This window comes from Protopterus annectens, chromosome 8.part0 (genome assembly GCF_019279795.1).
Source record: "Protopterus annectens isolate FY-2018-M chromosome 8.part0, PAN1.0, whole genome shotgun sequence".
Lineage (NCBI taxonomy): Eukaryota > Metazoa > Chordata > Ceratodontiformes > Protopteridae > Protopterus > Protopterus annectens.
In genome coordinates, this window is record NC_056741.1 from 716,205,505 (window position 1) to 716,232,910 (window position 27,406).

General features: G+C 41.7%; 1 protein-coding gene across 2 annotated transcripts in view; it reads left to right on the plus strand.

Moving 5' to 3' along the window:
• The window catches only part of ASH1L (ASH1 like histone lysine methyltransferase), a 3,741,676-nt gene that overhangs the window by 2,037,284 nt on the left and 1,676,986 nt on the right, over positions 1–27,406 (plus strand). The window lies entirely within an intron of this gene.

The following is a 27,406-nucleotide window of genomic DNA, read 5'->3' on the forward strand; positions in this document are numbered from 1 at the left end:
AAAAACGTGTTGTACGTAAAAGGTGGGAATAGTAACTTTTTAATACAGTGATACTTTCTGTGATGTCTTTAAATGTCAGTGATCTCACAGATAAATACAAAAAAGAAAATAGTGAACTATATTAAAAATGTTGAATGCAAATAGCTATGTTACAGGAGACACACTAAGAAATAAATAAACATATGAATTTGATAAAGAACGGTTTCAGGATGGTTATTCAGAGGAATATGATGGTCATTGTCCATGTTGGTGTGAATGACCTGAGAAGTACCTCCCTGGACTACATGAAAAGAGACATGGAAGAGCTCTCCGATCTTGTAGCCCAGGCAGGTATGACCCTATCCCTGAGTAGCATCCTGCCATCACCCAGAATGATACCACAGTACAAAGACAAAATGATTGACTTCAACAATTGGCTAAGCTTCTGGTGTCATTCTAAGGGGATCCAGTGTCTGTCTGCCAGGGAACGACATGGTCGACAGACCACGATGCTTTGCCAGAGATGACCTGCACCTATCACCCCTGGGATTCCGGATATTGGCGAAGGCTCTTACCGCCCCTATAGTGTCTTTTTAGGCAAGGTTCAAATGACACATTCACCCCCATAACAAGAACAGGCAAGCAGAAACTGAGGGTAATACTACTCAATGCTAGAAGTCTAAATCTCAAAATGCACTCCCTCGAGGCACTCCATAAAATGGAGAACATCAATATCTGTGCAGTGACTGAGACCTGGTTCAAGGCTCCAGAGAGCACCCTTGCATTACCAGGCTATAACTCGTACCACACTTTTCGGCCATCTAACCTGGACCAGAACATCAAAGGCAGAGTTGTGTCCATATTCATTAAGGATATCCACACCTCCAGGCTAGTTGCTCAGCATAATACATCCGAGGTTATTCAAGTCCAACTAACTCTAGGCAAAACTGCAATCCAAATTGTAGCTTGCTACAGATCCCCCACCATCCCCCAGGATTCCCACTCCTCTTTTCTTGATATACTGGAAAATATTAGGGTTCAGCCAAACACCTTAATAATGGGCGATTTCAACTACCCCACCATTAACTGGGAAAACTACTCATGTACCAACTCCTTTGCGCAACGCTTCCTGGAATTCATAAATTCCAATGCCCTGGATCAACTTGTCCACACTCCCACCAGGGGCAACAGTATCCTAGACCTAGTCATTACCAACATGATTGACCGGTGATTCACACCTGAAGTCAACTCCTTGTTGGTCAGATCCGACCATAAGCTAATTACCCTAGATATCTACATCCCACCCCCACCCCCCATGAAGGAAACCATGGTAAAAAATTTCTCCAAAGCCAACTTGCTTCTTAAGACAGAAGTGGCAAGCTTCATGACACCCATGCAGATGGCCAATACAGTTACGACTGCTGAATCCTACACAAATGCACTCTATGAGCACTTATACGGGTGCATGGATTCTGCTATTCCAAACAGAACTAAGACGCTATCCTCCAAAAAAAAAGGAAGCCAATCTGGGGGTTCCCTGTCATAAACAAACTCCACAACAGAAAGAAGAAACTGTTGCAAAAGAGAGTAAAATCCCATGAGTGGAAGAGCTCCCTGGTCAGCCTTAGTAAGAAGCTAAGATCCCTTATAAGATCCTCCAAAGCTAGCTACGAAAACAAAATTACCACTGATTCTAGGGACAACCACAAAGCATTCTGTAGCTATGTCAAGAATCTCAATGGCAACACCCAGATCTGATTTGAGTTACAGCAAGGAAATTACAGAACCAACTGATATTGCCAACATCCTGGCAGATAGGTTCAGTGCTTACTTTACCCCCCTCTCACCCTCTAAAGGGTCCACATCTATACAGGAAGAATGCAGAGTCCCTGTAATCACAGCTACGCAGGTAAAAGATGCACTCTCTAAAGCCAAAAACACAGCATCCATGAGACCAGACAACATCCCAGGCTGTGTTTTTCATGAACTTCAGAACGAACTGGCTCCCCACCTAAGCACCATGTTCAATCATAGCCTCACGTCATGCTTTGTTCCCACTGAATGGCGCACAGCAACATTTATCCCACTCCTCAAAGGGGGGAGCCACCACTGATCCCGGGAACTATGTCCCCATTAGCCTGGTCTGTAAGGCCATGGAATGCATAATCATGGAACTCATAAACAAAGACTTTGGTAACCTCCAAACATTGGACCCCACCCAGTTCGGGTTTGTGAAAGGCAGATCATGCCTCCTGAACCTGATCGACTTCTTTGAGGCAATCACCAAAGCCGTAGACGAGGGTAAGGTGGTTCACACAGCCTAGCTTGACCTCGCCAAGGCTTTCGACACTATCCCCCATTCTGGAATTATAGCTAAACTCACTAAACTAGGTATAAATCCCTATGTCACAAGATGGGTTGCCAACTGGCTTACTGACAGAACCCACACTGTAAAAGTTGCAGACTCCAAATCTGACTTCAAACCACTGACAAGTGGAGTACCACAGGGTTCAGTCCTGGGAACACTCCTATTTGGTATCTACTTCTCTGAAGTACAGGCTAACACAGAAGGCCTTTGGCTAACGAAATTCACAGATGACTGCAAACTAGGAGCCATAGTTGAGTCCCCAAATGATGTGGACATCCTACAAAAAGGCCTCACTGAGGCAGATGCCTGGAGTTAGAGCCATGGCCTCAAGCTCAGTGCCAAAAAGTGCATTGTCACCCCCTTTGGCAAAAACTCTGTAACCATGAACTACCACATAGGCGGCAGTCTACTTAACGCCAAATATGTGATGAGACCTTGGGACCCAGGTGGACAGTAGTCTCTCCTTTGATAATCACATCACCACAGTAGTCAGGAAATCCTTTTACATAGCATACCTCATCACAAAAGGGTTCTCATCCAGGAAAAAAGAGGTCATTATTCCCCTCTACTCGACAGTCATTAGACCCATTATAGAGTACAGCGCCCCTTTTGGAATGTACCTCATAAGACTTCTGCAGCAGCTGGGAAAGCCACAGAAGTACCTCACAAAGAAGATTACTGGCCTCAAACAGATGCTCTACACTGACCGTCTCAAAAAACTCCAGCTTTACTCTGTAGTGTATCGCCTATTCTGAGGTGATCTGCTGTTGGACATGCTACACCTAAAGAAATCCCAATCCCTCCGAGCTGCACACTCTAGGTACCTAAACCTTGTCACCTCTATAGGCAGGACATGCTGGAGGGATAGAGTCCTTTCGCAGAGACTTCCCATACTCTGGAACAAGCTACCCATATATGTCAAGCAAAGTTCCTCATTAGCACTCTCGAAGAAAAATCTTGATGAGTGGATGGGAAGTAGGAAATACACCCCTGGGATCACTTGTGTGGCTCTCCTCGACAGGGGCACAGGGAAGTAACTTTCTTGGGTCGCGTAAGCCAGGTAACCTTGTTGGCTAGACTTACTTAGGCCCTTGGGCTGCTATGAACCTATGAATATCTGGGACAAAGGAAAAAGAGTACTTATATTAATTGCTAGAGGAACCCCAGTAGTGACAGGAGAGGCTAAAAAAGATAATAATGGCAGATTTGTAGTGCTAAGAGGCTACTGGCAAGGGACAAGGATTACACTGGCATGTAGTTATATTCCACCTAAAACTGCTTTACTGGAGCTTAAGAAAATTCTGGGAGAAATCAGTTTTCAGCAAGGAAGATTACTTATAGGTGGGGATTGCAATTTGATGTGTAATGGTGAAGAGGTGTCTGGGGTCCCAGAAGGGAAGGTATAACAAAGGAGGGTAGATTTTTTTGAAATTTAGAAAACTATTTGGCATGGAAGATGTGAATTCAGTAATGGGAGTTTGAAATGAATTTACATATTACTCCCCAATATACAAAAACTGGGCTAGGCAGAATTTCCATTTCACAGGAACATGTGCGTTTAATTGAAGGCTGATACACACCCAGTAACTATTTCAGATCATACGCCAGTAGTAACTAAAATAAAATCACAGGGTAATGAAATAAATATTTGACACTGGCTCTTTCCCCACCTATCTGTTGAAAAGAGAGGAATTTAAGGAATGGGTAGTGGATATTATTCAGGAGCTATTTGAGAGGATAGAAATTACTTCTGAAAATGTAGCTGGGAGTGGGATAAAATTAAGGTGGAGTTTATAAATAGGGTAGAAATAAAAGAAAGGGAGCTATGGTTAAGAAGTAACAAGAATTATTTAGAGGGACTGACAAATGTTGAGGTATTGCACAGTGGGGGGAGTCTCACAGAACGAGATGATGATTAACTGCTGAATGCCAAGCAGAAATTTAGGAATTACCTCGATAATATACATGAGTTTAGAAAGATTGCTCTTAAGCAACTATTTTTTGATATTAACACTAGAGCACAAAAACTTTTGGCACAACAACTCAAGCAACAGAAAGTAAAAAGGGCTGTCACCAAGCTTAAGGAGCCTGTAACAAGGAAGGTAGCAAGAGATCCTGTAGGGGTATTAGAAATATTTCAGAAATTCTATAAAAGTCTGTATAAAGCAGAGGAATGTAGAAGATTTAAATATGCCAAGGTCAGAGGTAGCAGAGGCTCAATTATTAATGGTTAGGATAGGATGAGATGAGATAAAAACTGTGATGTATAACCAGTCTACAGGAAAATCCTCAGGAATAGATGGTATTCCTGTGGAAGTTTTTAAGCTAGGAGGGGAAAAAAATGAAAGATTTGGAAGGTTTTGTTTAACAGTATTTTAAGAGGAGGAGAAGTACCAACATCCTGGAAGAAAGCAGTGCTAGCTGTAATATCTAAAGAGGGTAAAGATCCATCAGATCCAGCTTTCATACAGGCCCATTTGAATACTAAACCATGATTATAAAGTGTTCATGCCTATAATGGCTAAAACAATGTCAAATGTAATGCCAAAATTGATAGATATGGATCAGTGTGCTTTTGTGGAGGGGAGGCAAACATTTGACAACATTAACAAAACATTGAGGATCCAGAAGGAAGAATGTAAGAAAATACCATTGTTGTTGGTGTCTGTTGATACAGAGAAAGCATTTGACAGAGTAATCTGGGACTATATGAGCAGGACAATGGAAGCATTTGCATTTCCTGAAAAAAATCTAAGGTTGATTAGGAGAATATGTAAGGGATCTGAAGCGGGTGGGGTCCTCTCTGATAATTTTAGTTTGAGTAAGGTAACCAGGCATGGGTGTCTTCTTTCCCCTTTATCTACATTATATTTAGAACCAGTGGCAAAGAACATAACAGACTCAAAAATTCAAAGATATAAATGGTATGGTAGTGAAGAAAAGCTGGCTCTGTTTGCAGATGATGATATTTTATACCTGACAAAACCAGAAAGAAACATTGCACTGTTATGGAATATTTTGAGATAGTTTCAAAACTTTTCGGGATACAAAATTAATGAAGCTAAAACAAAGGCAGTAGCGGAAAATTATGAACCCAGTTATGAATTGGTTGAGCAATGTCCATGTTTATGGAGACATGATAAATTGAAGTATTTAAAAGTTTAAAATGATTCTGGTGTGGCAGCTAAGGATATGTGGGAAGAGACTAAAAAGATGATACAAAATCTGAGAAAGTGGAATCTTTGTTATATGGGTGTGAATAGTAATGTACAAGCAGTTAAAATGTTTTTAGTCCCATTAGTCTTGTACACAGGTCAGGCATATTTTTATCAACCATTGGAGAAGTTGTGGATAGCAATTAATAAAAGCTGAAGGACTTTATCTTGGAGGGGAAGACAGCATGAGCCAGTTGGGATAAGCTGATTCTTCTAGTAGAAGAGGGTGGATTGAGATTACTTGATTTGAAGGGATATTTCAGAGCTACACAGTAAAAGCTTCCATACATAGCACAAGCAGAAAACTATAATTCAAAATGGAAAGGGGTGATGAAATGGGAAGCTCAAAAAACAAGGAGAGACTAGGATTTTGGAAGCAGGCCTTTAAGTAGAATAACAATAATCATACAGAATATTATATCTGTAAAGTAGTAGAAAGTATTCTAAGAACTAAGCCAACATGGGAATGGAGAAAGGAGATTATCCCAATAGGGATGACTGCAGTTAGGGTATAGACAGTAGACGAGGGAGCTGGAATTTATTGGAGAAAACGGGCAATGGAGCCAAAGTGTTGGGAGCAAATAACTAGAGAGGGAATGATGATGGTATAGGAAGACGCTAAGAATTTATTTGGTCTGCAAGTTAGATATTGGCTTCCCTGTCGAAGATTGATATCAGAGTATAGGCAAAGAGAACAAAATTTGGGGGGGGGGGGGGTTCTAAACAAAAGACCAGCACTGGTAGAGTTTTTAGTAGAATGTAGAACAGAAGTGCCATAAAAAAGGAATAGTTAGTAGAGCATATAAAATATTGTATGATAAGTATAAGAATAAATCGGAGGAGGTTAGAAATGATTGGGAAGAGATTGGATAAGCAATTCACAAAGAAACATTGGGAGGGTATGTATATGTTTCCCAAATATACAGCAAAATCTAGAAGATTTAGGATTTTTTGCTTGGATATGTTTACATAGATATTTTATACCCCAAGTAGACTCCAGATTATGTTTCCTCAGTTAGGAAACATACGTTGCAGGTATGACGGGGAAGCAAGAGGTAATTGGGAGCATATTTTCTGGGACTGTGATGCATTGGTGGAATTTATGGATTCCCTGTCGGATGTATTGTCGGTGATGCAGGGTGGGCAGATTGGTATGATGAGGGAAATGATTTTTCTGAGCTGTGATACAGAATTTGAATTGCTTAGACATGGTAAGTGCTTGCTGTGTCTAATTGTGGTGGTAGCCAAAAAAGCAATTACTAGAAAAATGGAAATCAAAATCCAAACCAACTATACTAGGAGTGACTATAGTAACAGAGATAAAACAGCTGGAATTGAGATCTTTGGAAAAGGGTAGGAGCAAACTACATAGGAATGAAATGTGAATTGTGGGAACAGTACATACAAGGGAGGAATGAGGTTTAAAAGACGGAAGGACTTAAATGAGCTATGTAATGTTTGACTGAAAATGATTGGGTAGATTATAAGTGATGTGTAATTTTTACCACTGGGAGTGTCAGTATGGTTTATGATGTAAAATGCTTGCAGCTAGGATTGTGTCAGTGTGGTTTGTTTTCATTTATATAAATGTGTGATTGCATATTTTGCAAGTGATGGTTTAATAAAGATGTTTTTTTAAGGACAGGAACTGAATAATTTATGTAGTGTTGCTTAGGTTATTTGATGTATAGCAGTACATCTGAAGTGTAATGTTTGTAAACTTGAACTTGTTCATACAGTTTGATTACTTGCATAAAGAACAATAACCACAGCAGAAACACAGCGAGTGGATAAAACAAACCAAGACTTTAATAAAGACAAAATAAAAAAAAAAATGATGAGTGCTTTCACAAAATCATTTTTGCTTCTTCAGATCATACTCAACAACTACAAATCCGTAAACTAAATACAAAGATACTATTCCCCTATGCCACACCAACCAGTAGACACACAGACGATTATGGTTGCTAAGTAAGTAACTACTTGATACTAGCACAGTTCAGAGACTTAGCATAATTAAGTCATTATCAGTCTGTCTACTTTAAAAACTATTTTTGCAAACATGACTCTTTACATCACAGAAAACATACAATACAATAAAATTCTACAACATTATTTAAAACTTTTTAAAACTTATTTCTTCTGCCTTCTGGATTTTAAGGCTGGTTGTATAAAAACATAATCATTCAAACCATAGTCTTGATGTGCTCTCAGTCTAAATATCCATCCCAACTCTGTTCGTTTTGTACCATTGGTCAAATTTCCTCTCCTAACACTAGGGGGTATAACTTCTAACACTGAGAACATAAAAATATGTTTCTTTTCTTTCTCAATCATGTGTTTAGCAATGGCACTGTAGGTTAAACCTCTATATGCACAGTACAGATAGTCTGTCATTCTCTCCCTTAAACATCTATTTGTTTTGCTTATGTAAAACTGATTACAGACTGTGTGCATAGGGCAACATACACCAAGTTCTTTGTATTACAGTCAGCTTTTGACTTTATATGTTCTGCCAGTGTGTGGATGTACAAATATTGTTGACTCATTGGACTAGAAGAAAGAGCAAGCTTCACATTTCCTCATGCCAACCTCCCCTGTGTTCTCTAATGTGCCTCCATTTCTAAGATAACAAAGTTTACGTTTCAAAGACGGTTTATTTTTGAAACCAGAAAGTGGACTGGGCCCCACTAACCTGGGCTATAGTTGGTTCCACTTGTAACTCATGCCAATTTTCCATATTATATTCCTAATACCCCGATCATCTGCAGAATAGTTAAGTGAAAATGGTATCCCTTTACTTAAGCTGTCCTCCTTACGATTACATGTATGGGGTAGTGAAAAATAAAGTTTTCATTAGGCCTGACTAATACTGTACCCTATACTATTTGTTTGATTTGACTTGTTCTCAGGTTGAGAGGAGAGGGAATTTATTCCTATCTTCCTTTTTCAAACTCTAAAATTCTAAAAACATAAAGTATGTTTCTGTGGAAGTAAAACAGACAGTGCAAGACATGAAAATTGTACTCTGTTTCTGCAAATTTTTTTTTTTTTTTTTTTGCTGGTTGCTTGAGAATGCTAGTTACTTGAGTCCTGTTAACTGAGAGTTTACGGTATACTGGAAGTAGTGAATATAGTAACAGAGGTAAAACAACTGGAATTGAGATTTTTAGAAAAGGGTAGGAGCAAACTACATAGGAAAAAAATAGTAATTGTGCTAGCAGTAGTAAATACAGGGGAGGAATGAGGCCTACAAGGTAAGGTAGCAGGACTTAAATGAGCTATGTAGTGTTTGAGTGCTAGGGATTGGGTAGATTATAAGTGATGTATAATGTTTGCAACTGGGAGTGGGTCATTATGGTTTATGATGTAAAATGCTTGCGACTAGGATTGTGTTGGTGTGGTTTGTTTTTATTTATATAAATGTATGATTGCCTATGTAGTAAGTGATTATTTAATGAACATATTTCTTGCTTTAAAAAAATCAGGAATTGAATTATTTATGCAATATTGCATAGGTTATATGGTATATAGCGATATATGTGAACTGTAATGTTTGTTATGTTAATATAGTTTGATTACTTTTATATGAATGTAAATGTGCCTGTGTCACAAGTGAGAATTCAATAAAGGTGTTTGGGGGGAAAAAAAAAAGATGGCAAGCTGATAAAGATAGTAGGCCTGGTGTGTGTCAACCCAGTGGGGCGCAGCCATGACTCAGCTAGGCACTTCTGTCTACTTTTACTACCAAGCCCAACCCCCACACCTTACCTACTCTGTCCCTTTCAGTCTGCTCTACCCTGCTGCTTCAAAACTAGGGGTAAAACTTTCCCGATTCTTAATAAAATGGAGAATCATTGCTCAGGACAAAGGGGGCCTTAAACATAGTAAAATGAGGCTCCAGATTACAATTTGCCTGTCTCCCAAAGCCAGGAGATATTTCTGATCTTTCTTTTCTAAAAGGTCAGCTGGAGGAGGCAACAGTTAGATCTGTTACTGGTAGGGTTGCCAGCTGTCCGTTTTTTGACCGGACTATCCGGTTTTCAGTGAAATTGTCCGGTGAAAAAAAATCATCAAAACCGGACTAATGAAGTCCGTTTTTTTTTGTTTGTGTGTGCAGTCAGGAGTCATTGAGGACTGAAAAGTAAAAAAACTGAAACATAACGCAAATTCAGTTAGCAGACACAGTGCAAATTACCGCCGCCGCCCGTGTTCTCTCTTCCCTTTTCCTTTAAGTACGGGCCGGCTTTAGTTATCAATCAGCTCATGCGTTCGTGCGTGCTTATTCCATTCACCAGTGTGGTAGAATGGAAATAAATCGCGTGGAAATTTTAAGCAGCACAGTTCCAGGCTCCAGCGTGTGATTGAAGAGCAAGAGCCGGCCCAAGACTAGGGGGTGTGTGTGTCACCACCACAACCACGTACGCGGACTGCTGGACAGTGTAAAAACTTTCAAATTCAGACAGATAGTGAAGTCTACGGGCTACGGCAGAAAAAAAAAATGGTGTAGATGAAAGAAAAAGTCTTAAAAAAGGGCAGGATGTCTGTATGAATGGATTTCTTTTTGGTATGGTACAGAAAAGGTACAGAAAAACAGACTGGATTTCATCCATATCATCAATGTTTAAAACATGTCCTTACAAAAGTATATTTTATTCAATAATATTTCAATACCTCAAATTCTCTTTTTATTGTACTATCTTCATTTTCTTCAACCTGGTCTCCTTTGGTAATATATGTTCACTTCAAGACTTTCACTGCTAGCTTTTGATATGTTTGAACAGCTAAACACAGTCTGCTAGAAAGATACAGTTTTCTAAGTTTCGTATATTGTAAGTAGTAATCACACACGTGTTCTAAGCATTCACAGTTAGTAAGATGGCAAGAAATGTCATATAAGTGAATGAAGTTATATAAAACTCAAGAAAATGTGGACAAAGAAAACTGTAGCCTTACATTTTCACAATGGCTATATTGAGAGTTACTGTCATTAAGTAAGAGGTATTAATTCTGAGTGATATAAATCATGATGAAGCTAATGCATTCCAGAATTATGTCTAATAATCTCAAGATGATTTCTTGATGAAATTATATCCTTCTGCAACTTTATTATCATAGTCACTGACAGCATCTGTCATCACGGGCCATTGCAAATTTACAAATTTAGAGCAAAATGTGTTTTTGAAGTGCTGCCAAGTTTTTGTTTGTTCTCTTGTTAAAAACATGCTTCTGTCAGAAATTATTGCTATGACAGCACTGAAAAAAAGCTGTTTACTTTGTGCCTCCATGCTAATTGCTGAGCAACAGCTCTAAACTAATTGCTTCATGTAATAATTGGCCTGAGTGTGAGAAGCCCACTATACTACTCTAGTGTAATTCCCATTCAGTACACCTAACTCTGCTATTATACTTTACATGTACACCTGTCACCCACGACACTCTATAACTGTAGCTCCCTAAACAACTTTATAATATTACAGAATCACTCTCAATATTGTCTACCTGCTCCCATCTTCCATCTAACATTTTGCATCATTCCCAACAACCTTTCTCCCTCCAATAGTGCCTTGCTGTATATACACTCCAAGTCAGATCCCCTTTCCCAACAGTAAATAAGACATTCATTACCAAAACTCCCTTTACCATTCATCCCCGCAATCTTCTCTTATATACTACAATCAGATTGATATTTATCTCTAATCAATAGTATCTCTTAGCCTTCCCTTCATGTTACTAATTTGCTTAAACTCCTCTAACCTCAATCTTTCAATATACATTCCCATTTAAAAAAGTAATTTTTGTCTTACTACCCTTCCTTTCTCATACCTATTCTGCTATTCTGCTATGTCAGCAGACCCCTAACCACATACATTCAACCTCATTTATATTGATATCTCGGGTCTATATTATATCATCGAATGCTTAAAAAAGTGAATGATGAATAATTGACCCCATGTAAGCAAAAGCTTACAATCTCAAAAGCTCAGAACAGGGATTTCTTACCAAGGGAAAAAAATCGCTGTTCCAAAAAAAAAAAGAAAGAAAAAGTAATTGAAAGAATACATAAAGTGGGGGGCTTTGCCCCCCACACCCCTCTACTTAAATATACCAACTCCAAGATCGCACTAATCAAAGACAGTTTTGATTTATTCCAAGTTTTAGTTTAGTACAGACTAGTATAAAAGTTTGTGTAAAATGACCAGACAGGCATTATTTAACTTTGGGTGTGTAATTCAGTGAGCTCTCTCAGTACACACATAACAGTATTCCTCAGAAACATTGTCAGAATGCCAGTACTGTCTGCAGAAATATAAAGTGCTACTGTCCTCCTTCCCCTTAGGCAAGCCTGTAACCTTTAACTTGTTTCTACAGCAGCAGTATTCCAACTCATTGAGTTTGCTTTCTAGTTTGTCTGTACTGTATATATATATATATATATATATATATATATATATATATATATATATATATATATATATATATATATATATATAGTATGTGTATGTGTGTGTATTTTATATACATGTATATATATATATATATATATATATATATTTATAAAATCTATATGAGAGAGAGAAATACATGTATAAAATACAACAAGTGTGTGTGGGTTTAGTGTATTTATAGGCTGCTAATGGTAAATGTGAATTCAAGCACCACAAATAAATTAAAAAAATAGTAAATTCTGAAATTTGCTTATACACTCTTGAAGCATTTTTGCAGGAGATCTTTGCTCTCTATACCACTCAGTGGGGCTAGTCCCCCAGTACCCTGTTACTTAGAGACTGACTCTGAGACTGCTATATCCCTGAGTAAGAGGATTACTTTGACATGCCTCTGTTTTCCCTCACATTTGTATTTCGAGGCCTGCATTCCCTAGGATCACAGTTGTGAGAATTTCAATAGGCACCTCGTGTATGTGTATGTGTGTGTGTGTGGCGTAGTATCACTTAATTCTGACCATTTGATTTCCGTATGCAGATCTCTGTAGTGCTGCTTTTAGTCCTCTGGTTTCATTGAACTAACATGGACAGGCTTTGTTGACAGGCTGTCCTCCTGCTGTAGTTACCACCTGATTTTGGTAGCCTCTGAATAGTCATTGTGGTTATTGTACATTTTGAGAGTCAAAGTCAGAATCTTTTATCCATCTGAGGTTGGTGGTATGGACAACTTTCCATCTGTAGTGGGTTGTCTGTCAGTGGTCCATCTCTAAACTTTGGCTTGGGCATGTGTAATGTTTATGGATATTGGGTCACATGAATGCAGTCTCCCTATTCTACATTTTGCTCTTGTGCCCCCACAGTCTTTTTTGTAAGGAATTCTCTGTTCAGTAAAGGAGTTGTTTAGCGTGCTATATTCAGTCAGTCGAATTCGAACTTCATGCCCTAGTCTGCTGCATCAATAACTAAGAAGTACATAGCAGTGCTTACTGTTTTGTGATTGACAGTTTTCATTGACCATCTTTTGATTTCTTACTGAAGTCCAAGATAACAGCTAGGGTTACTCCCATCCACCATGTCCATTCTCTAGCAAACAATGGTAGTTCTGCTGGAATGCATGTATATCAAAAGATATACATTTAATTCAGTTACAATAATACATGTACATTTTTTCCAGCAGGCTACACTGTTGATACATTTGCAGGCTACACTGTTGATACATTTTGACATAAGCAACTTTACAAACACATGTTTAAACACAAGCATTTGTACAAATCAGTTTGATATACAAATTACATGTAATTCTTTACAAAACTCCAGCTAGCTGTGTTGGCATAATGTTACACATCCACTGCCTTACTTCACCAGGCATGGCTGGCAGTACCTCCTATCGTCACATCTACTATCAACATTTTTGTATAATGCTTACATTGCCAGTTTCACATTTATCATTATAAGGATTTTCTTTACTCCTGAGCAGTCGGTAGTATTTTCTTGCTTGCTTGTTAAGAGTTCTTTCTGGATACCAATAACAGTAGTCCAAAGGCATGCAAATATGTAATGCACATGGCAATTTAAGCAGGACAGTGGCTGGAGTATCCAAAGGTGAGTTCTGCAGCTGTTAAGATGGTATTTTACCAGGACAAAACAGATGATCTTTTTGGTACCCCCCTCCAATTGCTTATAATAGGGATTACGTAGGGTTGCCAGCTGTCCTGTTTTTGCCCCTAGTCTTTTTGAGAAATACTATGATATATGTGTGCATCTACCTGGGTACTGCCAACTCAGTGTAATGTCTCATCTGAAGAACAGCACATTTAGAGGAGTGCAGCATCCCTTAGTACTGCACTACAGTGTCAGTAATGGAAAAAAAAATTAGTCCAGTCACCTGAAGTGGGACTAGAACTCACAGTCTTCTCATCTTCAAGAACCAAAGGCAAGTGTGTTACCTGTTGAACACTGACACTGCAAGTAAACATTTAGAACTTAGCAAGGAGATGATGAGAGTTTGAGAGTCAGGGCCCAGGGCAGGGGTCAGTATAATTTTTGTATGGTCTATATTGAGTATTAAGTGTGTGTGAGAGAGAGAGGGAAACAATAATAATAATAATAATAGTAATAATAATAATAATAATAATGTTGGGCATCAGATTAGAGTTTGGTGTTTAGGGCAGCCAACGCAACTACTCACATTCTTCTTCTTTCAGCTGCTCCCATTAGGGGTCGCCACACAGCGGATCATCTGTTTCCATTTCTTCCTGTCCTCTGCATCTTGCTCTGTCACACCAACCACCTGCATGTCCTCTCTCATCACCACATCCATAAACCTTATCTTATGCCTTCCTCTCTTTTCCTCAGAATAAAACAATATGATGACCCAGAAGGCAAAACAATAAAGCACAGAACGGTGCTGCCACTTCCTCTTTTCCTGTTACCTGGCAGCTTCATCTTTAGCATCTTTTTCCCAATATGCATCCATCCTCAGCACATGTCCAAACCAATGTAATCTTGCCTCTCTGGCTTTGTCTCTAAACCTTCCAATCTGGGCTGACCCTCTAATATACTTGTTTCTAATCCTGTCCACCCTTGTCACACCCAGTGCAAATCTTAACATCTTTAACTCTGCCACGTCCAGCTCGGACTCTTGCCTTTTTGGCAATGCCACTGTCTCCAACCCGTATAACATACATAGCCTTCTAGCTTATCATTGGGACTGTGGGACACTGTGGTGTGGGAATACCCGATGCTACTAGACAGTAGACTCTGCCAGTATAGCCTTGCACCAGTCCGGGGACAGTCACTAACAAGCAGATGTTCCTTTCATAAGAAACAGATACTTCAGTGATGCAAAAGTAGTTGCACAGTATTTCTGTAGACTCTTTATTAACGCAGCTTTTTGTCTTTAAGTTTAACTAACTCATATGTCTGCTGTCACTGTCTGCAGGTACTTTATTTATTAATACTGTTATTATGGAAGACAGGAATAACGGTGTCCATGTCAACGATAATGAGAGTTTTGGCAGCCCAACTACACGGTCAGACAGGTCTACCCCACCAAAGAAGCGAAAACGAAACATCTGTTATTATAATGCAGAGTGGGAAAGGGAATTTTCATGGATACAAAAATGCACAGAAGATACAAAAGCTAGATGCAAGCTTTGTGCAACATCATTCACTGTTGCATATGATGGAAAAAAAGCAGTTACAGCACACCAAAGCACTAAAAAGCATACTACTTTTTCCCAAGCTAGTGCATCATCTCAACCTGAAGACATTTTTCACATCGCCAAACAGTATGGCATCTCACAAAGTATCCCTAGCGGAAATTGCCGAAGTGTATCATGGAATTAGACATCATATTTCATATAATGCACAGGACTGTGGTATCAAAGTTATGAAGTCTATAATTGATGACTCAGAAACCGTTAAAAAGATGACCTGCGGCCTAACAAAAGTTTCCGCCATAGTCAACAATGTTTTGTACCCATTTTCACTAGAATTCGTCCTTGATAAGCTACATGCTGGTTTGCCATTTTCCATTGCTACTGATGCATCTAACAAAGGGAACCATAAATTCTGTCCGGTTGGTGTTCAGTTCTTCACCCCGCAGAACGGAATTTCTTTCTGTGTTGTTGACTTTTACGAGGATGCATTTGAAGACTCTAAGTCCATTAAGAATCAACTCTGTCATGTTTTATCAGAATGTACATTGTCTTGGAAAAATGTTACCGCTTATGCCGCAGTTAATGCATCGGTAAACTATGGCATAAACAACTCCGTTTCTCAGAAGTTAGTTTCAGAGGAGAATCCTAACATTATTGCAGCACACTGCAATGACCACATTATGCATAACTGTGCAAAGGTCATGTCATTTGATGTTGAAAATTTTGTCATGAAAGTGTTTGCTGAATTCAGTAACTCTGCCTTGAGGCGAGCAGAAGAGCTGCTTTGATTTCTATGAGTCTGAATACCATGAGATAATCAGACATGTTCCAACGCACTGGTTGAGTTTGTTCAAGGCTCTTGACCGAATTTTGCTGTGCTGGATGCCTTTGAAAACGTATTTCTTGTCTCAAGGAGAAGCTGATTGTCCGAAAGTGATATGGAAAATGATGAAGGACCAGGAAAATGAACTGGCACCAGACGACTGCCCAACAAAGTCGGAGCTGTATCTATATTTTACACACTTCTTTATGTCATCCTTTCAAGAGACAATTTTAAAGCTTGAGAACAAATCAACAACAGCTTGTGAACTGTACGGTATAATGGAACAGTTTAAGCTGTCTCTGCAGAATAGGACTGATGATAAATTTGGTATGAAGGTAGCATTTGCTCTGCGCAAAAGTTATCTACCACAGCAGTTCATTGAGAAGTTCATAACTGAAGCTCTGAATGTGTACAAGCGAGCAATGACATATTTGAACAAATGGTTTGCATTTGAACATTCCCCATATCGTCACATCAAGTCACTGTCTTTGACTAGTGTCACAAGATCGCCTTCTCTTGATGAAGTGATTGACATTTGGATGCAAATGCCTCTATCCACCCACCGTCCATCCGACAGCCTGCACAATGAAGTGCGCGCTCTTAGTGAAGTGTTTGACGTTATCCATAGCTGTGAAAGCACAGCTGAGGCTTGGTGTAAGTTTTTCGAGCACGAGTCTGCAGCAAATATGTTGAAACTTGTTCAGCACATTCTGTCTGTTCCAGTCTCGAATACATCCATTGAGCATGTGTTTAGCGTTATGAATAACATTTGGACGGATGAACGAAACAGACTTACGATAGAATCAGTTAAAAGTGAACTGTCAGTTTTCTTTAACCTGCCATATTCCTGCACCGAGATTAAGTCTGTTATTTCACAGAACAAGCGCCTGATCAGGGCTGCTCAGTCGAACTCCAAATACCACAAATGTGGAACTTCAACTGAACTATGCATTATTCCTAACAGACTCTAAAAATGGACACACTACACACAGTGCCCAAACTGTGACCACATTCCAACTATGAATGTACAGTACAAGTGCATTTAAAGTATGGCTGTACAATGCCCTGACCATCACCACAGACCAGAGCTGCTCCACAAGAGTTCAGACAGAATGAAAGAACAGGTCTTTGGGAGCATAATCTGTTGTCCACCCTCTCAGTCCATATAGGTGAGGGATGCTCTCAAGTCACAAAGTTTGAAAGTTATGATAAAAAAAATTCCACAGGCACAGTGGCACAGGGTGACAGAGGTTAAGACTGTTTCAAACCCTCAGTTCTACACAGTTCAGTCCCATCCATTGGTTACTGTATAAAGTTTGAATGTTCTGAGTGAGCTTTTTTTTGTCTACTTCAGTCTGTTCTTGCCTTCCAAAAATAAATTAGCTGATTGACTATTTTAGTCTCTGTATATATTTAATTGTCCTTGCTCTTGTGGCCTGGGTCATGGCTGAAAAGGGTCAAAGCACCAGTTCATTTACTCAGCAAATGAATATTGCACAGAAGTTAGCCTACTCCAATGCAAATATTAGGCTGCATAATTGACAGATTTCTAACAACATTTATTTACATCAGGAAGCAGCAAACACAGCAAAGCAGGCCAAACTGAACCGAGTCTAATGGATGTGTTGTCAAGACTAGCTCTGAATAGGTTTTCCTACAAGTTTGCAAAGGACAACTGGCCATTTTATGAATGGTCAAATGTCTTTGCCCAACACTATTCAGTTTCTGAATGAAAATTCGGCAAACTGACCTGTGTGAAGGAAGGAGGAGGTACAATGAGGAAGAAGTAGAAGGATGGAAGAGGTTACTAGTGAGCAAGAGGAGGAGTTAAGGAGTGAGAATGAAAAAAAAAGACATCTAACATGTTACATGGCACTTCACCGCCAGTGGAATCTGGGGAGATGCTTTAGACACTGATTAATGTGAGTGAACAACTCGTAAGAAGCCATTGTTTGAGTTGCTTATTTACATTTTTTATAGGACATTGCTCATGTACAAGGAACACTTTTTAAAATATTAGCAATGTTAATCTGAGAAGTTGACAAAATAACTGGATGTGTGAGCTGCACCTATCTCTTTGGCATGTATTTGACCAGACACACAAAACAGCTGGAACATATTTAAAGCTTCCTTGCTAGAAGAATCCAGTGTCTAAACACATTGTCCTATACAGATCTCCTTAAAGCCCTATCACTATACCGGGTCTCCAACAGGTTACTGAGAAAGAATGTCTGGTATGCAAGGCATCCTTGGATCCAGCACAGATTGATGGACCTTTTGGACAGCCACAAAATGAACAGTATCAAAACCATTATATCCAAAAATTTAAATTTTGCTTGTGACATAAATAGGTCATGTGATGTTGATGAGACACAAATGTGTCTCAGACAGGGTCCCCATGCACTGGAACAAGCTTCCCATTCATGTGGAGCAGAGTCCATCCCTAGGCTAGCCCTATTTAAGCATAACGTTGAGTCTTTGAACAATAGGTGGGAAATTGGAAATCACTCTGTTGCCACTGCCAATGCGCAATGCCACTTATCTGTTTTTTTTCTGGACTATCCATACAAATCAAATCAATTCTCTGCTCTGGACTGGTAGTCAGGAAATTGGGAAAACACTGTACAAACTCCATTTTTCTGTTTCACAAAAAGAAACAGACTATCAGTGTTTGTTACGATTGGCTGATTTGCTATGCTTTTTTTTACAGAAAAGCATAGTAAATCGGCTGAAAGCAGGCATCCGGAACAGAAAAAGAGGGCGTTCCCATCAGCTGATGTCACGGTGCTGTCACAAAATGGGTGTGGCATTGATGGGAGAGTGGGTGGGAATGGGTGGAGTTATGGGTGATGCAAGGGGCGTGACCTTATCTGGCAACCCTAGTTACTAGCTCAGGGCTCCATCGAACTAGACCCCCTAAAAGAAAGTGACATGGGAATATTTTTCTAGACTGTTGTTTGTTCTTTTTCAAAATATATATATATATATATATATATATATATATATATATATATATATAATTTTTTTTTTCTAAGAAAAGTATGAACCTAGAGGTCTGTTTGTGATTGTTCGTGACTAAGCAGGTTTAGACTGCTCACAGTGTTCAAAATGTTAACTCTGCAAAAGCTTCTGCTATCACGTCAGGTGTTCATGGTCACTTTAGTTCTAAAATATGCTTACCTCTCTATTGCAAAAGTGAAAGTTCAAAGGAAGTATCTGCACCTCCTAGCAGGTTAGAAGCACTATTAAGTCTGTGTAGCAGAAACCAAAAAAGTAGAATGGTGAAACGAAACCATGTCCCAATAGCTATGCCAACGTTATCTTAATATGGGAGATGAGATATGTTCTGACAGATTTGTATGATGCACACATTTTATTTTACAGGCGTTTTCTGGATGATTTATTTCTGATTTGGAAAGGAACACAGGATGAATTACTGAGTTTCATTGACTATATCAATTGTAGCACCACTTCTTTCAAATTTACTGCTGAGTTTTCCAAAACTGAAATAAGTTTTTTAGATACGTTGATCAAAGTTACTCAACATGGGGCCGTTGACACCATGTATAGAAAGTCTTGTTAATGAAACAGTTTTTTACATCTTATGAGCATGCGTCCACATTATATATGCTCAATAATATCGTACTGGGTCAACGGCTGAGAATTTCAAGGCTAAATGCCATTGATGAAAATTTTACTGTGGAGTTGGATGATCTAGAAAATAAGTTTATTGATACAGGATATAGAAGACAGGAATTAGAAGACAGGAAGCACACAAGTGGCTGACTAGAGTAGCTAATGATAGAAGCAGTAGAGGCGGACCATTTTTTTATCAGACACTCCCTTACCTAGTTTCAAACTTTTTAATGAGAAGCGATGTAAAGTACCTGTTACTTACTCTCGTACTACAGGATATTAATTCCTGTCCCAGAGACTTCCCATGCTCTGGAACAAGATTCCAATCTACAATTAGGCAGAGCTCCTCGCTAACCGTCTTCAAGAGAAACCGTGATGAGTGGATGAGAAACAGAAAGATGTAATGTGATCCTATCTCGCCTACATTCTCTACAGATGGGTTCGGAGCCGATCCTCGGCTCCGACTCGGCACGCTATACAATAGCACGAAGTCTCTTATTGGCTGAGCTACCTCATATCCCAGGATGCACCACTACTGCTTCCCCAGATCTCGTTTGCCGCTTCTACAGCATAGACGTGGTCTCGGACTTGGCTGAGCTAAGTGCCTCTAGTGCTTATATTTCTGTCAGAAATTTTGCTAAATTTACCCAAAAGCTGTTTTAAAAGCTACTTATTGTTGTGTGACTGATTTTTTTTTTTGAAAGTTTGTGGTAAAAATTGTGTTTTCTTCGACGGTAAAGGGCCCGTTTAAGTTAGAGGGGCCTTTGCCTAGCCCACGCGCCTTAGTTAGGGCTGTTTAACAGCTACTCATTGTGTGATTTTGCAATTTAGAACTTTGTGGTGAATTGTATTATTTTCTTGGTGGTAAGTGTTACCGTTTAACTTAGAGGGACCTTGCCTTAGTCTACGTGTATTTCTTTAAAGTCAGTGTTGAAGTTCTTTCTCTTTAAAGTTCAGTTGAAGTAGATAGCCACGTCTAAAGAACATAGGCCATCAGGATTTAAAAAATGTTCAAAATGCAACTATAAAATGTCCATTACGGACGACCATTTGTTATGTGTATACTGTTTGGGGCCGAAGCACCTTACAGGAATCCTGTAGCGTTTGCCACTCTTTTTCCTCTCGCGTGCTCCAAGAGAGGAAAAATAAGTTGATTTTGAAAGGGCTTTTTTCCCCTTCCTTTGAGGAAGCCCTATCTTCTTCTTCTTCCCCGTCGAGGAAGAAAAAATCTTCGGCTCCGACCAGCCCGTCGGATCCGGCAGCAAAAAAGTCAAGGCAGGCTTCTCCGTCGGCTCCACGGACTTCGGAGCCGAGGGCGGAATGGTCTGCCTCGATGTCTCCAGCCTCGACTCCTCTGCCTTTGGAGCCGAGAGCTCGAGCGTCGAGAGGCGAGTCATCTCCATCGGCTCCACTGCCTTCGGAGCCAATGAAGGTTGCCCGCTCAGACTTTTCCCCTTCGGTGCCGAAGTCCACATCGGCTCCGAGGGAAATTGCAGTAGTGGTGGAATCTCCCTCGGCGCCGATACTTCTCGAAACCATTCGGAGCCGGTCCCCCAGTCTTTCGGAGCCGGCGGAGAAGTCGACTCGGACCCGGTCGGTCTCTTCTCGGTCGTCGAGGATGTCCGATTCAGATGTAGACAGGGTGCTTCAAAGGCTTTTTCAGTCTCCGGTCTTTCAAAAGTTGGTCTCTGCTCCAGCCCAGTCGGCTCCGGAGCCGCTTTCCGACCCTGCCATCTTGGTTCCTCCTCCAACAGCTTCGGCGCCGTTGGAGTCGGTGTTGGTGGAGCCGGTGGAGGTTGTCGGGTCGGTTCCGACCCTAACTCCAACCCCACCCTTCGGGTCGGTGTTCGGTACGCAGACCTCCTCTGTCGGCCCTGGGGGGGACGCTTCGGGACCGATCCTTTCGGTTCCGAGCCTCCCTCTCGGTGCGTCGGCGGCGGGAGTTCCGACTGCTGTTGTGGCCTTGGGGGTTGAACCTTCCCAGGACTCTGGGGGTCCCGCCTTCAAGGCCATGAGGAGTGCCTTGGCCAAATCCTCTCTGGCCACTTCTACCATCTCACCACCACCTTCCCTTGGCACGGAGACTGGTTCCTTTGCAATCCCCCTGTCTCACGACAGCGGAGCCCTTGGGCCTGAGGTTACCCCCGTCGGGGGCTCCCTTCTTCCTGGAGGTCCCTCTGAAACGTCTTCGAAGGAACCCCTGAGGAAGAGACAGTGCAAGAGGAAGCACATTGACTCCCCTGATGAGTCTCTCACCTCGGATACCGACCTCGATGATGCGGAAGGGTCCACCAAGTCGTCCTCGGATGATGTATCCTTTGCGGACATCTTGGAAATCCTTAAGCAATGAGGCGACTGGCAGTCCAAACCCCCTTCTGCTGAGGAGTCTGTGTTCCTCAAGGCCTTCGGGGCTCAGCTCTCCGCCTTTCGGTGAGCTCCTGGATTTGATCTCTTGAAGGGCGTGGGAACATCCGGACTCTGTTGAACCGGTGCCAGCTCGCCCCAATAAATTCCTTTCGGCACCCCCTGATAAGGACTTTCTTACCAAAGGTGTGGCTGTAGATGCCTTGGTGGTGGCATCTGCTACCCAACAAGATGTGGCAGAGGCTTCAACATCCGTCCATCCTCCTAATAAGGAGTCTAGGAGCATGGATTGGTACGGGAAGCGCACCCTTGCTTCAGCAACCTTTACATTAAGGTCTCTGAACTACCTGACGCACTTTACGAGACTGCAGAGGGATCTGGTCAAGGAGCTTTCGGATACCCTCTCTGGTAACTTACTTGAGCAGTTAGCCCAGACGGTTAACTCCCAGTTGGCTACCCTATCCTCCCTATCCAACTCGTCCATGAGGCTCATTTCGTATGCAGCCGAAGGAGCGAGCAGGGCGGTGGGCACAGGTGTTGCTCAACGGAGACAAGCCTGGCTACGCCTGTGTCACTTTGCGGAGGCCTTTAAGTCTTCCTTTGCCGACGCCCCCTTTGATGGGTCCTCCCTTTTTGGACCCAAGGTAAAGGACACGTTGACTCGCTGCGAGCAGGAGGGTAAGACTTTAACTGCCGTAGGGGCCCGGTTTTCCACTCCCTTCAAACCTTATCCCAAGGCTCGAAGAGGAGGGAAAATGTGGTTCCGTAAGTCTCAAAAGTCTTACTCATCACAGCAGAGCGATTCCCCCTCTAGAGGCAGAGGAAGGGGAAATTTTTCAGAGAGACGCCGTCCCAGAGGCGGCGGAGGCCCCCCGCAACACTGGAGACCGCGAGTCCTTTCGTGGCTCCTCCTCCTTCCAGCATCCCTGAAGGAGTGCCCGACTGTGCAGCTCCAGAGCCAGTCGGGGGTCATTTTTCGAGGCACCTAAAGGCCTGGGAAAGTATCACTCAGGACCAATGGGTGCTCCGAATCATCGCCGGAGGTTACACCATTCCCTTCTCTCAACCCCCCCCCCACCATCCCAAAGAATCCCAGACCCGCCACCCAGTCAACGGGATCTGGCAGCCATCGAAATTTCAAAGCTGCTTCAAAAAGGAGTCATCCAACCTGTCCCCGCAGATCAGGCCGGATCAGGGACTTGCTCAAGATTCTTTTTGGTACCAAAAAAGACCGGGGACTTGAGGCCCATTTTGGATCTCAGCAGGTTAAACCGATCAGTGAAAAAGTCCAAATTCCGGATGGTCACCTTACAAACCATTCTCCCGCTTCTGGAGAAGGGTGTTTGGATGTGCTCCATAGATCTCAAAGACACCTATTATCACATTCTGATACAGCAGGTGTCGAGGAGACACTTGCGCTTCAGCCTAGGGGACAGTCATTACCAGTTCCGTGCACTGCCCTTTGGTCTCACCACAGCCCCCAGGGTGTTCACCAAATGTTTGGCAGTGGTGACTGCTCACCTGAGAAGTCTAGGATTCCAGGTGTTTCCATACCTAGACGACTGGCTCCTAACTGCCACCTCAAGGCATCTACTCTTAAAAACTCTAGCAGCCACTATCTCCCTAGGCAACTCCTTAGGAATCACCTTCAATTGGACAAAATCCGTATTGCTGCCATCACAGCGTATTCTGTTTATTGGTGCAGAAATAGACTCAAGGCAGATGCGAGTCTATCTTCCTGCGGAAAGGATAGCAACATTGCAGTCTCAGGTTCGGGCGTTACTCCTCAGACGTCGTGCTCCAGCGAGAATGGTCCTGCAGCTGTTAGGTTCCATGTCAGCCACCATTCTTCTCGTCCCCTTGGCAAGGTTGCATACGAGGATACTCCAGTGGCTCCTCTCAGTCCAGTGGTCTTATCAAAACCTCCCCCTCAGTCACCACATATTGATCACAGAGACATGCAAACAGGATCTTCGTTGGTGGCTTCTTTCCTCCAACCTGGATCAGGGGTGACCCTTCGTTCCCCCATCCCCCTCGGCCACGTTGACTATGGATGCCTCCCAGAAAGGGTGGGGGGGACGTTATCTGGACAGGTCGGTCCAAGGCACGTGGCACTCCGACGAGAATCTTCTCCACATCAATATCCTGGAAATGAGGGCGGTGCTTTTAACGTTGCAAGCATTGCACGATCACCTCCCCCGGGGGACGATTGCCATTCAGTCCGACAACATGTCGGTAGTCTGGTACTTGAACAAGCAAGGAGGGACCAGGTCTTACCCCCTTTGCAGAGAGGCCTTGAAGGTATGGGATTGGGCGATTGCTACCAAACGCTTTCTAGTGGCAACACACATTCCGGGGACATCCGATGTGATAGCCGACAGACTGAGCAGGACTATTCTCTCCCCTCAAGAATGGTCCTTGAATCACAAAGTGGTAACACAGATTTTCACCAGATGGGGAGTTCCATCTTGCGATCTTTTCGCAACTCCCCTCAACGCAAAATGCCAGCAGTTCTTCTCTCTCATTCCAGTTCCGGGGGAGATGCCCAAGGATGCTCTGGTCCAACCTTGGCCCTCTGGTCTGCTATACGCTTTTCCACCGGTTCCCCTTCTCCCCAAGGTGATTCAGAAGGCGATTCGCTTGGGAAGCAAAATGATTCTAATCGCCCCATACTGGCCTCGTCAAGTTTGGTTCCCTTTTCTTCGCAAGTATACATTGGACGGTCCCTGGTTCCTGGACCAAATTCCAGACCTCCTGACACATCAGTCAGGACAGCTCCATCAGTCCCTACATTCATTGAAGCTAGCAGCTTGGCTACTTCTCTTCCGACCATAGTTAGGAGCCATCCTTCCGACCCTGAAGTCTTACATATTTTGTCCTCTGCCCACAAGACTTCTACAAAAAAGATGTATAGCAGTAAATGGAAGAGGTTTGCTATTTGGGCCCAACTCCGAGGATTAGACCCTATGACAGCTTCGGTGTCAGAGGTTCTGAAGTTTTTAACTTCCCTGTTCAACCAGGGTTGTTCGGTGTCTACCATCAAAGTTCAATTGGCAGCTATTTCCAATTTTCACGAGAACGTAGAACCACCCTTAATGAGCAATAAGTTGTGCAAAGCTTTTATTAAAGGAGCTTGGCTTCTACGGCCCCCTATATCTCATCCCGCACCACCGTGGGACCTTAACGTAGTGTTAGCCGCTTTAACCGCACCTCCTTTTGAGCCGGCAGCAACCTGTGACTTGAAATTTCTTTCTTGGAAGACTGCCCTTCTAGTTGCTATCACATCAGCCAGGCGAGTTTCAGAACTTCAAGCCTTATGTGTCAAACCACCATACCTGGTATTTCACAAGGATAGAGTATCTCTTAGACCAAAACCATCCTTTATACCAAAGGTTTGTTCTAATTTTTGTTTGCAACAATCACTGGAATTACCGTTTTTTTTTTCCCTAAGTATACAAACAGAGCTGAGTATACCTTTCACAGCTTAGATGTGCACAGACAATTACGTTTCTATTTGGATAGGACACACCAAGCACGAAAATCAGATCAACTGGTTTGTGTCTTTTTCGGACAATAAATTGGGCAAAGCAATCACGAAGGTCACTATTGCCAAGTGGATCAGAGACTGCATCACTCATATTTATCGCATTTCAAATAAAGAGCTTACAATTCCAGTGAAAGCTCATTCTACCAGGGCTATGGCCACTTCAGCAGCCTTTCATTCCAAGCTCTCTATTAATGACATTTGTGCGGCTACTACGTGGTCTTCTCTACACACCTTTATTTCTCACTACAAATTGGATGTGGCATCTAGGGGTCGAGCTTCCTTCTGTTCCACGGTTTTCGGACCGTTTTCCAATGAGCCACCCAGGAATTAGGTGCTAGGGACGCTGTCCCATCTGTAGAGAATGTAGGCGAGATAGGATCACATTACATCTTTTAGTTATGTACTTACCATAACTTTAGATGTATGGGATCCATCTCGCCTACATTCCTAATAACCCACCCTCCTTCCCCCTGCCTTGGAGACCAGAAGAGACCGGACGGTCCGAATACAACTGTTTCCTCTCTTGAAACACCTGGCAATCTTATAACAGCAGTCTATGTGTGTGTGTGCATGTGTGCGGACAAACAAGATCTGGGGAAGCAGTAGTGGTGCATCCTGGGATATGAGGTAGCTCAGCCAATAAGAAACTTTGTGCTATTGTATAGCGTGCCGAGTCGGAGCCGAAGATCGGCTCCGAACCCATCTGTAGAGAATGTAGGCGAGATGGATCCCATACATCTAAAGTTATGGTAAGTACATAACTAAAAGTTTACCCAGGGATCACTTCAATGGCTCTGCTGGACAGAGGCACAGGGAACTAATCTAAGGGGGCGGCGAAAGCCAACTCATTCCGGCTGGGCTTATAAATACCTTCGGGCAGATAGCCTAGTACTTACCCATGAACCTATATGTTGTTGATATCATCAAAAAGTGTTGGCCTGTAATTGCCACTAGTGGTGATCTGAGGGAGATAATAGGTGAGCACCTCAATTTTAAGAGAAAGTGGTCTTTTAAACAGATGTGTTATACCAAACAACTTATTAATGGCAAACCTAGCAATACAACCAAGGGATCCAACAAAGCAGGGAGTAGACCATGTTACTGTTGTAAATATTGTAGTTGTATAGATAGCTTGGGAAAATTTTGGCACCCTGACGAAGGTAAGGAACATGCCTTTGATGTATATGCTACCTGTAGCTTTTCACATGTAGTATACCTAGCATGCTGTACAGCCTGTGCAAAATTTTATGTAGGTAAAACTGATAGATTGAGGGATCACATAAGAGAGCATCAACACCATATCAAAAATGGCTCTGAACATAGTGCATTATCTAAACATGTGAGAAAAACTTCTATTACATATAGTTTTAAGTTTCAGGTTATAGGTAAATTAGAAGTAAATCGGAGGTTATCAAATGTTAGAAATGCCAATGCGTGTCTAGAGAGCACATGGGTAGTCAGATTAAGAGCAGATTATGACTCTGGACTCTGATAAAGTCCTCATTAAACCTTTATTAAAAGCATGTTCATTGTTTAAATAGGTTTGTAGATGGTTCTTATGCTCTATTGGCATAGTGTGCTGTGTAATATCTTCTGTATATGCATTTTGGTTGAGATGTTCTGATCTATGCTGTCACTTTAAAAGCTCTCAAAGTTTTTAATTAACTTAATTGAACATGTGACTAAATGTAGGATATATAAATTGGTGTATTTTATTTAGTGCTGTTAAGACATCTGAAGAAGCAGCAAGAGCTGTGAAAGCGCTTGTGTTGTATTATTTCTATGAAAACTTTTGTTTTATGCTAGAAGCCAGGTTTCGTTACATCATTCTACTTTTTTGGTTTCTGCTACACTGTATACTTTGTGT